Consider the following 11,288-nt stretch of genomic DNA (forward strand, 5'->3'; position numbering starts at 1 on the left):
CTTTAGCATCTGCCTTGTGGCAACTTGGAAGGGGAAGATTTCAGCCTAGCATCTCATTTTCCTTACATTTCTGCTCTTCCCCTAATACTCTAGATGCTTTTGTGTGTGTAATGGGAAATGTGGGCACTGTGCTGATGAGCAGTTTTATTGATTAACTTGCTCTGTGTCCATCTGAAGGAGCCCTTGTGGTGGATAGACAGGGTTCTCAAACCATGTTTCCATTATTATCTTTTACCACCTTGCTGCATTTCTAATAACAGTAGTGCATGTTGCAAGTGTTTTAATTTGGAAAACATGATCAGTGATTGAATTTCCCCATCCCTTGTGGGTTCTCTTCTTCCACTCCCACCTCTAGCACCACCACCTGTAGGCACAGGACACTGACTGTAGAGATCCTTTGTCTAGCCCAATATGTGTGTAATCTCTCCTGAGTAGTATTCTGGAATCCTTCAAGTTCACACTCAATGGTAATTTAGAAATTATTAATACAAGTTACCTGTTATTAGCTGGTGCTCAGTTTTCTTAGCTTATTAACTTTTACTGTTCTGTAGATTTAGGGTGAGAAGTTTATGGTTTCCAACTTCATGTACACAACTAAAAATTTGAGCTTCACACTTACTGTAAGTCATATATTACATCCAGCCCTTAATGGCTTCTGTGATGTGCAGTACACTTGAGTTTGTGCAAAGGGTGCCTTAAAGTGTGTCTTTCAAAGCAATGTTAATTTTCCCTCTTTGCTATAAAAATAATAACAGTTCATATTTATATGCAACTTTGCAGTTTACAGCATGCTTTCCTTATAGCAGGGAGGTGGCAGAGCCTAGTAGATAGTGTTAACCTTGAAACCAGGAAAGCTTGGGCCTGGGTCCTTCCCGTCTCTGATATATTAAGGCTTTGTGAGCGTGGGCAGGTCCCTCCATCTCTCTGTGTTCTAGGCAATTCTCTAAGACTAAGTTGTAGACCATGTTCGATTCTGCACAGGTAAAGGGATTCACTCTACCTAGAAATTCCCTGTGCTAATGAAACCATAGATCCCCATCAAACTTGGATAGTTTCAATGTCTATGCTACTTAAACCTAACCCATTTATAAGACTGAGGAATTTGGATTGAGTTCTGATAACATTTCCAGTCAAAGAGACTTTCAGCAAATTTACCAGTCAAATGAAATAATACATGCAAAGTGCTTTGCAAACTTTAAAGATCTGTGTAAATACTAACTAATTTTATTAAGTGCCCAGGTGTGTGTGTGTGTGTGTGTGTGTGTGTGTGTGTGTGAGAGAGAGAGAGAGAGAGAGAGAGAGATGTGCTGGGTGTGTGGTTTTCTCCCCTTCTGTCTGATTTTATTGCTAACATAATATAGCCTAGAAGACCCTCAGCAGGCTATAAATTTGATGAGTAGATCATAGGGACACACTAGTGGCTCATTTCCTGTTAAAATAATTCTTAGCATTGCTAGCCATATAGGATTAATTACACCTTACACCTGGGCCACTGAAAAACACTTCACAGTTAACTGTCCTTCTGAAGATAGGATACAAAGCAAATGAAGATTCCCAGAGGAACTCTTGACAGTGTTTAGACCACAAATTAGATGTTTGTGATTCTTAATCTAGTCTAACCAGAAGGCTACATTCTTTCTGACTTTGTAAACCTTAACATTTATTTGCAAATTCATTAGCATTCAAAATGCTGGGAGTATGCTAGGTTCTTGCTTGTCCTAAATCAGTTTAATGGCTTCAGGGCCTAGGTGGACAGGGAGTGGTTTCTGTTCCCAGTATTAGCATCCTAGCTCTTGGTATGATAGCTGAGACTCACTCAGAACTAGTTTTCTTGTGTTATTGTTTTGTTTTTTTAGTTACAGAAGGCAAGCAGCATTCTGTGACTCTTGCTAATCTAAATAATCTGTTCTTTATCATTATCATTTCTACATGCCCTTCTTTGCTTCAAGAATTACTTGGTGAAATTGTTTTCAGATTTTAATTGCTCTATTAAAAGTGGGGTGACGAGATATGGAGAGTAGTCCTTTTTTGAAGGTTATAGTATTAAAGGAAGCCCTCCAGCACCTTGAGTGGACTCCTTGTGGTGAAATTTGGGGAAAGATGCAGATGAGTCACTGTATTAATAATGGCTAGCATGTGTACTTTAAGGTTTGCAAAGCATTTTCAAATATTTTTATCCTCAGCAATTCTGGAAGGTAGGGAGATGGGTGCTCTTATCACCGTTTTGCAGATGAGAAAACTGAGGCAAACAAGTTAAATGACCTTCGCAGAGCTAGTATATGTCTGTGTCTGAATATGAACTCAGATCTTCCTCACTGTAGACCCAGTGCTATCCACTGCACCACCTAGCTGCCTAAAAGAGGGACATGCATCAGTGCATTGTGAAATGCAGCATTGGAGGAAACTCCCAAATCAATGACCACATTCATTTGAAATCAGTGTTAAATTGACAATTTTTAAAGACTATTATATTCCAACGATAATAAGCCACACAACACAGACACACAGAAAAAACACACTTTAAAGAATGAGGAAGGGGAGGGAGGAACATGGTAATGAAATACAGCCAATTAAATTGACAAAATCATAGACTATCTGTCCTTTTAAACCTATAAGAGTTACATGAAAACCAAAGGAAATACTGCAAATCCAAAGAAAGAGGATTGGAATCTTAAAACAGACCAAAAGAGGAAAGGGAGAATGGGGAGTATTTACAGTCATACAGGTTATATGCAAAATAGATACAAAGTGAAGGTAGGGGGAACGGGGTTGCTGCTAAAGACTTGGGGGAGTCAGGAAAGTTTTTTTGAAGAAGGAAGCACATGATTCTTGAGTTCTAAGAGGAAGTGAAGAGGAGGGAAAGAATTCTAGGCATGAGAATGTCATGTATGGGGATCAGTAAATAGGTCATTCTGGCTGCAGTGTTGATCACATGACAGGCATAATATGTAATCAGCCAGAAAAGGTTGGATGGAACCAGATTGTGACAGATACCAAACAAAGGAGTAGCTTATGCTAGGGCTAATAATGAGCTACTGGTATCTCTTGAATAGGGATGTGGTCAGACCTGTGCTTTGGCAATATAGTTCAGCAGCTATGTTGGAGGATGGATAGTCAGGGCAAGAGATGTGAGAAGGAACCTATCCAGGCTGATTCTTTCATCCTCTTCAGCTCTCAATTTCTTCCTTTTGTCTAAAACAGGGTTTCTTAACCTTTTGGGGATCATGGACACATTTGGCAAGCTGGTGAAGCTTTTGGGTCTTTTCTTAGAATAATACTTCAAAATGCATGAAATAAAATATATAGAATTAAAAAGAAAAGCAGTTATTTTGAAAAAAAAATTTAAAGCTTTCAAGGACTCCAGGTTAAGAATCTCTTGGCTTAGTTCTGTTCTCATCCGTGGAAGTTAACAATATTGGAGCTGGCATATGTGTGTGTGTGGTTATGTATGTGTGTTAAAGGGGAGGGGAGGAAAGGGAGAAAGACAACAAGAGAATGAACTTATTTTATCTGTTAAAGAAACAGTTTTTGAGAAATTAACATTGAATACAGTGATTTCTCTCTAGGTTTCAGAAAATGCTAAATATGTCTTACACTTTTAATATTTGAGGGGTTTTTTTTATCTTTGATTTTCTAATGTGCCTTAGGGTCTGATATCAATCAATTAGATTAAGAGCTGAGAATTTAATTGGATTCATCTAATAACTGATATTTTAATTAACTGTTTATTTGAATAAAACAACTGTTGGGTGACATAAATATATCTTAATCAGAAACTAATTGTGAAGGTAGATTAAGATATATTTTTCATCCTACATGTGGTATACTGATTTTACCTGTGTTAAAAAAAAAGTTAAACCTAGAAACTTTTTTTAAAAGCTACAAAGCAAAGGTTCAATTTTCTTTTTTCACTCTTGCCCGTGCTATCAACTGTTTTGTTGCTCAAGTACTATTGAACATACTTTTCTATCTTTATGATAAGTTAAAAAAAAAAAAGCATGAGCTAATGAGGGCTAGCAAAAAAAAAGTATGCCTGGTTGATTTGCGGTTAATATGCTCTCTTCCACCAAGCAGAGTCTAGACAGATTTAGAAAACCATTTTTCTCTTGTGCCAGTTGATAAATGCTTCCTTATACAACTCAGGGTCAGCAAGGAGAGGAATGCTGTAATTCAGTGTTTAGAAAATGCATGCTCATTTGAAGGGGAAAATAATTGCCACATTCAGAGTGGGTATAATGGAAGTTAAAGCTGCTGTGATCAACTATTTGCTTCTGTATTAAAGGCAAAGGAAGTAGTTTATAGTTCTAATGCATGAATGCTGCACAAAAAAAAAAATTGGTCAAATGGTCTGAACTTGTGACCTTTCTGTGCTATGCATTAGCTGTGGTTCCTGGCTTATTTCTGTAATTAAAATTCATTTTCTGTCATATGAATAACAGGCAGAGGCTGCGTGTAGCAAAATCAGGTCATAATATTGGAATCCAGAAATAATAAATCCACTTCAAATTGTTATACTTTTTTCCGTTGTTACTTTTTAACCTGCATAAAATACTCAAACACTATAAATGTCAAAATACTCTCTTTCTATCCTCTAAACAAGAACAATAAGACTTTTTATTTTTAATATCTTTGGGCCTATTTTTCTTATTTAGTATGTTCTAATTAAAATAAAACCCAAAATGAAAATTCAGAATAAAAGGATTGTTGGAGAAAATGCAAGATAACTCAATTTGACTCCAAGAAGACAATAAATACATGTTTGTGGTATGGTATATACTCTCATCCTGACACAACTTTTAAAATTTTCCATTAGAAAACAAAGCCAATACAACCACACCCTGAAATATTATCAAGTTATCTGAGTGTCCTCTCTTTTAATCATGCTGTTTGAAGTATCCTAGCTATTGCTTATAGTTTTAGAGCTATGAGAGTCGCTAGAAACCATTTGCCACCTTTAATTTCACAGATAAGAAAACTAGGCCCAAAGAAGCGTATTATGGTGGAATGAGCACTGACTCTGAAGTCAAGAGAACCTGGGCTGCTTTGGTGCTTACTACCTGTGTGAGACTGCGCGAGTGACTTAACCCCCTGCCCTTCAGCTTCAGTTTCCTCATCTGTAAAATGAGGATTTGGACCACTTGGTTTCTAGATCTTTGAGCTTCTTAAGTGACTTTCAAGTTCACACAGGTTACTAAGTAGTGGAGGCTTAGAATTCAGTGCCAGTGCACATTCTGCCATGATGCAATACTACCATGCTATGCTACTTTCTTCTGCCGAATGTAGTAGTTTTTCTTCTCCAGTTTGCCCTATCCAGTGCCCACAAATCCCTCACCAGATCTGCTTCCATTCCACCTGTGGTAGTAAAGATGGTTTTTACATTCTCATTCTGTCTGTCTCTCTTTGTCAGTCTGTCTCTCTCTTTCTCTCTCTCCCTCATGTAAAACCACTAACTTGCATCTAAATATCAGCTGCTTAGCTGCATTCTCTCTCTCCTCTTCCCCCTCCTCCAATGTCACTGTCCCTATCTTTCACGTTCAGAGGAGGGATGCTTAATATAGATGTGAATGTGGTCATCCCAGATGGGAATGCGTCAGTTGTTGCACTCAAAATGTGTTATGATTCCTGAGAGCTCTGGATATCCTGCTTCATTTCTTCATCTACAGCGCTCAGAAAACCTTAGGCTCTCAAGCTTTAACTCAGATTTCATCAGAATCATATAAAGTCTCTTCTATCCACAGAGTACTACAGAACTTAGGTCATAGGTAGGCATCTTAACCCTGGGTGTCTATGTTCTTTAACCACCTTTTACATATTCAGTACTCAGCACTCCTTCAAAGTAGGGAGTTTTTCGTTTTCTTTGAAGAATAAATTGCATTCATGAGTCTGGTGCCCTCAGTCACCCAGGAAAAACTCACAGGGTTGTTGGGTGGCCATCAAATAGAAAACTACTGCCCAAGAGCTATCATTCACACAGAAAATGAAATCCTTGAAGATAATGAACCCAACTCTGCCTTTCTAAAAACCTCTTTAGGAAAAAAAGAAGTTTGATTCAGTAGTTGGATATTCCCAGCAACTGAAATGAGATGTAAAAAAATCTGACTTCATCCACTCCCTAACCCAGATCTGGTTCATCTTAGTGTAGTCTTCTAAATAGGTGCAACTAATTGGGTGCCTCACTTAGGCAGACCTTGGTGGCACATAATAGGAGGGGACTGCCTTCTAGGTGAGCAGGACTCATTCTGGTGGCTTTTTCTTTCCAACAGTCTGTAACCTTTTGGTATCTCCCAGGTTAAGAAGTAAGTGAGGTAATTTCAGACCAAAATTTTTCTGCCCATTAATGGAGAATGTTCTAGGCAGTGCCCTTGGGGGGATTTAAATGGCTTACATGTAATGAAAAGGTAGAACAGAACCAAAACAGAATGAAGTAGGTGTTCCATCTCTACCTCCTTAACTCTAGATCCCGAGATCCAATCTAATTCCAGGAAAACAAAGAAGGATGTGGTTGAGAGCAAGGCTGGTCCCTGAGATACTAATTAGCTCTTTAAAAAATCTAGATCAAAGGGGCAGCTAGGTGGTACGGTGGATAGAGCACCAGCCCTGAAATCAGGAGGACCTGACCAAAGGATCTGGCCTCAGACCAAACACTTGACACTAGCTGTGTGACCCTGGACAAGTCACTTAACCCCAATTCCCTTAAGAAAAAAAAAATCTAGATCAGTAAGTAGTTCTCAAACTTTTTGGTCTCAAGATTCCTTTAACCTCTTATTGCAGACCCTGAAGAACTTTGGTTTATCAATATACTAGAAATTAATACTGATTTTTTTGAAAAGCATTTATTAATTTTAACAGTAAGTCCATTTTAACATAGCATTTTATGAAAACTTCAAAAAAATAAAAACAGTGGCATTGTTTTCCCTTTTTTTTCCCTCAGATCTCTTTAATGTCTGGCTTAAGATAGCTGGATTCTCGTATCTGTTTCTCCATTCAGTCTATTGTGATATATTTTTTTGGTTGAAGAAAATCTAGCTTCACAGATAATGTGGCTGGGAAAAGGAAAAAGTGTTTTAATAGGCAAATAATTTAAATATTATTATGGAAATCTTTTTCACTTTGTGGACCCCCAAAAGGGTCTCAGAGATTCTGAAGGGACCATATACTGCATTTTGAGAAGTGGTGTTTTAGGAGCTCTGTCCCTAAGAAAAGGGTCTCCTTAGTGAAATAGAACCTCTGGTGTGACTGACATAAACCTGTTAGCGTAAGTCTCCTAAATAAGGGGCCAGATATTCTCTGGAGCCATCAAAGATCACACTTAATCATATGAATCACAATGTTAGAGCTAGATAAGGCCTCAGAGAAAACTTAGTCATTTTACAAATGGGAAAACTGAGGCCACAGTCACATAGCCAGTAAGTAACAAAACTGAGATTGTAGAAAAGGCAACAGACCTTATCAATCCCAAGTTCATTTTCTCCTCACTATCCCATGTTGTCCTAAGGATCCCTGACTGCTAGAAGTTCTTTTTTTCTCCCAAAGTGAACAAACACTTTACTTTGCCTCATTATGTGTGGGGGTAGGAGGGAGGGGGTGATAGAACCTGAGTCTAGGAAGATTATGCCCAGAGAAAGATCTGGCAGTTTGCTCAACTGGAGAGGTTGCAAGAATGGTGTTTGTGGAAGACTAGGTCTGCAGCTTAGTTATCAGCTAAGTTGGGTCCAGAGGGGTTCTTCACCAGAAAGTTCACCCTAGGTGAAAAATTATTTGGGCATGAACTGATGTAGGCTCCTTTTTGTTGTTTTGTGATAAGATACAGTTCATGATTTTTCATTATACTCCTCTGTAAATGTTTTATAAATGAACTTGGAAAGAAATAATATTCCAGGTCAACATTATTTAAGAACAGTGGTGTCAAAGTCAAATAGAAATAGGGGCCACCAAACCTTACATAAGAATCCCTGAGAGCCACACATCGACTTAGAATACTACGAGTTAAAATTATATCTTATTGTATTTTTATTTATTTTGTAAAATGTTTACCAGCTACATTTTAATCTGGTCCCCCTCTCTAGTGCTGTGGGCCCCTGCCTTTGATATCTCTGGTTTAGAATAAAAACATATATGTTAAATAATGTGATTGTTATTTCTTGGAGAAATTTCACTAAAAGATAGGAGAATGGAAAAGGGAAGGACTGAAAAAAGCAGAAAGAAATAGATAATCTTGCTTCATGGATGAGACTATGTGCTACCAATAAATGCTGCCATGGGAAAAGAGATATTCTGTAATGGAGATCAGGATCTTACAATGGGGGTAGTCTTCAGGGATTTGGCGCTTAGAGAGACCACTCAGCCTGCCCCAGGAGGAGGGGAATGAGAGCTCCTAGTAGTAACCCCAGGTTAATAAACCCAGAGTTTCAAGTGTTTTTGTATATGAACTGCATTTATCCATAAGTGGTCTGTTTGCTTTTGCTCGTTGTCAAGAGTCCCCTGGAATGATTTGTCTTTGGATTCCTTTGGATACCTTTGGATTCAAAATGAAAACTTTTACTAGTTCCTTTCCTTGTCTCTCCAATGAGGATCTGTGAGATAGCCTTCCATGGAGATGCTACTTTGGGTCTTTTGTTCAGGTTCTAGGACTTCTTGTTTTGACAGTAGCAAAAATATTTGATTTCATCCCCTACTTGGTTCTTGGGTAACAGCTAGTGTTTAAAGATACATTCAACCTGTGAATAACCATTACTCACCTTTCTACTTCTCCACCACCATCACTGCAAAAATGGAAGGATCATAAGGGTCATAGATTTTGGATTTTAAAGGACTTTAGAGGCTGTGTGGAGCAACCCCCTCATTTTACAGATGAGTACACAGGTATCATAGGCTGTTTTGTTTTTCTACTTCAGATAGAGTAAAATAAAAGGCAGATGGTGGGTGGAAGCAGTTTATAGCAGAAGTATCAAACTCCTGGCACTGGTTGAATAAGGCTACAAAGCTTCCCAAGTGAGACCTAGAACCCAAATGAAAATGTAATTGGGAAATGTTTAACAAAATAAAAATATAATACAACATAGATAATGTTAATTTGTGATTTCCTAAGTCAATATGCAGCATTCAGGGATCTATTCGAGTTTGACACCACTAGTCTATAGTATATTAGCAATCAATTTAAGTGCCTATTGGGTATCAGGCACTATGCTTGTGTCCACTGTGTTTAAAAAGTGGCATACTTGAAATGAGAATCCATACGAACCTTGGCAAGTGAGTTGGCTCTGATGTCAGAGGCACTGGGTTCAAATCCTATATCTGATATTCATCACTTTGTGACCTTTCATGAAGTCACTTATAGTCTCCCTGGACTTCAGTTTCCTCATCTGTAAAATGAGGAGGCAGGATTAGATGCTCTTTGAGGACCTTCGCTTTCTAGATCTGTGATCCCATGAGATACCGTCAAAGACATGCAAGACCAGAAAAGGAAGCATACAAAAAGAGGGATAAATAACATAGGCATCACTGATATCTATGATATGAGAAAAGAACCAAAGGAAGACATGAATAAATTGGGTGGATTTTCTATAGTGAATTTCAGGGGAGTGAGAGGGAGGGGAAGAATCATGTAGAATAAGAAATATGGATGAGTTCTGACTTATAGCAGTGGAGAGAATATGAAAGTATACTAAAGTACTCACAGAAGTATTCTCAGCCCTTCTCTTTTTCCCCAACACACACACACACACACACACACACACACACACACACACACAAAACTACAATGTCTTAGAGCCTGCATGGTCTCAGCTTATTTACCTTTCAAAGGCAAATAGCTACCAGGTGTCATCCAAGCAGAATTGACCAAAGGTTTAATAGAACTGCTCCATTATTACACTTGGGAAACAAAAGGATTTTAGTCAATGCCTTTACTGTTGTCATGTCTCCTCCAAGACAGCTTTTTTCAAACCCTGATAAGTGGCTTGGTTGTTGCCAAGGTATCTGTATATGTATACCTGAGGCATTCTTCCCAATGGAGTAACTATAAATGCTGCTCTCCAGATCACCATGAGATGTTTTAAAGTCACAGTGAGAGTGAGCCTGTACTTACTTTGTCAAGAGTAATATTCCCTAAGAGATCTTTCTAATATTGTCCCATTGTGTTTTGAGGTTATATGTTTTTGTAGTTTTCTGATTATTTAAAATGACTCATTTATCTTAAGCATACTACATTTTGAGTTCTACCACACTGTGGCTTTTCTTTAAATCTTTAATGAACAAGGTCTCTGGTAGATCTCCTTTAATTGGTTGGAGATTATCCATGAAGTAGAATCCTGTCAAAAGTACAAACATTATTTCTTTAAAAATTCTGGCAAAAGAACTTTTTCCTGAACAAGATGTCTGAATGTAGATGAAAACAGACCATGATCTCATGCCTAGAAAGACTGTTTGAACTTGGATTGTCAAGCCAAGAAGAGATTTCAGCTCCCCTATTAACAACTATATTCTCTAACTTATTCATTTCTTTAAATTGAATTGTTTGCATTATGCTTGTAACAAAATGAGTTGAAAAAAGGAATTGTATTTGAGGTAATCATTGATAACATACTTCTGTAGGTATTCTTTCAGTCTATAGGCTAACAAAAGGCCTTGATTGGAAAAGCCTTTGAAGAGGTTTATTTAGCCATCTTGCAGAGATTTAACACTTTTATTATATTATGAGCACATGGTACACACACCAGCCATCCTTACCCTTTCTTTTTAACCTTGTAATAATCTGCTGCTTGTGAGTTTTCAGAGCCTGCAGAACAACAGAAATAGCATAGGAGAGCACATTTTAAGGGAAACAGAATATTTTAATAGAAAAAAAAAAGACTAAACTTAGAGTCAAAAGACCTGATTTCAATTCCCAACCCGCTTTATCCAAGCTATGTGACCTCGCATGCACAGACTCAACTATGAGTCTGTTTATCTGTAAAATGGGGATAGTTCACTACTTAGAGTTCAAGGGTCTTTGTTTGAGATATGAGATAATGTATATGAAATACTTTGTAACATTAAATTCAGAGGGTTATTTTTTTTTTAATTTTTGGTCCAGACTAGTGAATTCACTAATGTAAGCAACCTTAGTGTAGATTAAACTCCCTTTGCCGGAGCTGATGACCAATTCATCTGTACCTTACAGGCTCACACTTATTTGGGGCATGAAAAGTCCTTCACTAGCCCTTAGTGAAGCTTTAAACATGGTGTGCCAGGCAGAAATAGCTGGGTTAGCACCTCGCTAAACTCAATTGCACTGACCATTTGTCTAA

Source organism: Phascolarctos cinereus, unplaced genomic scaffold (genome assembly GCF_003287225.1).
Source record: "Phascolarctos cinereus isolate Bilbo 61053 unplaced genomic scaffold, phaCin_HiC Scaffold_9;HRSCAF=440, whole genome shotgun sequence".
Lineage (NCBI taxonomy): Eukaryota > Metazoa > Chordata > Mammalia > Diprotodontia > Phascolarctidae > Phascolarctos > Phascolarctos cinereus.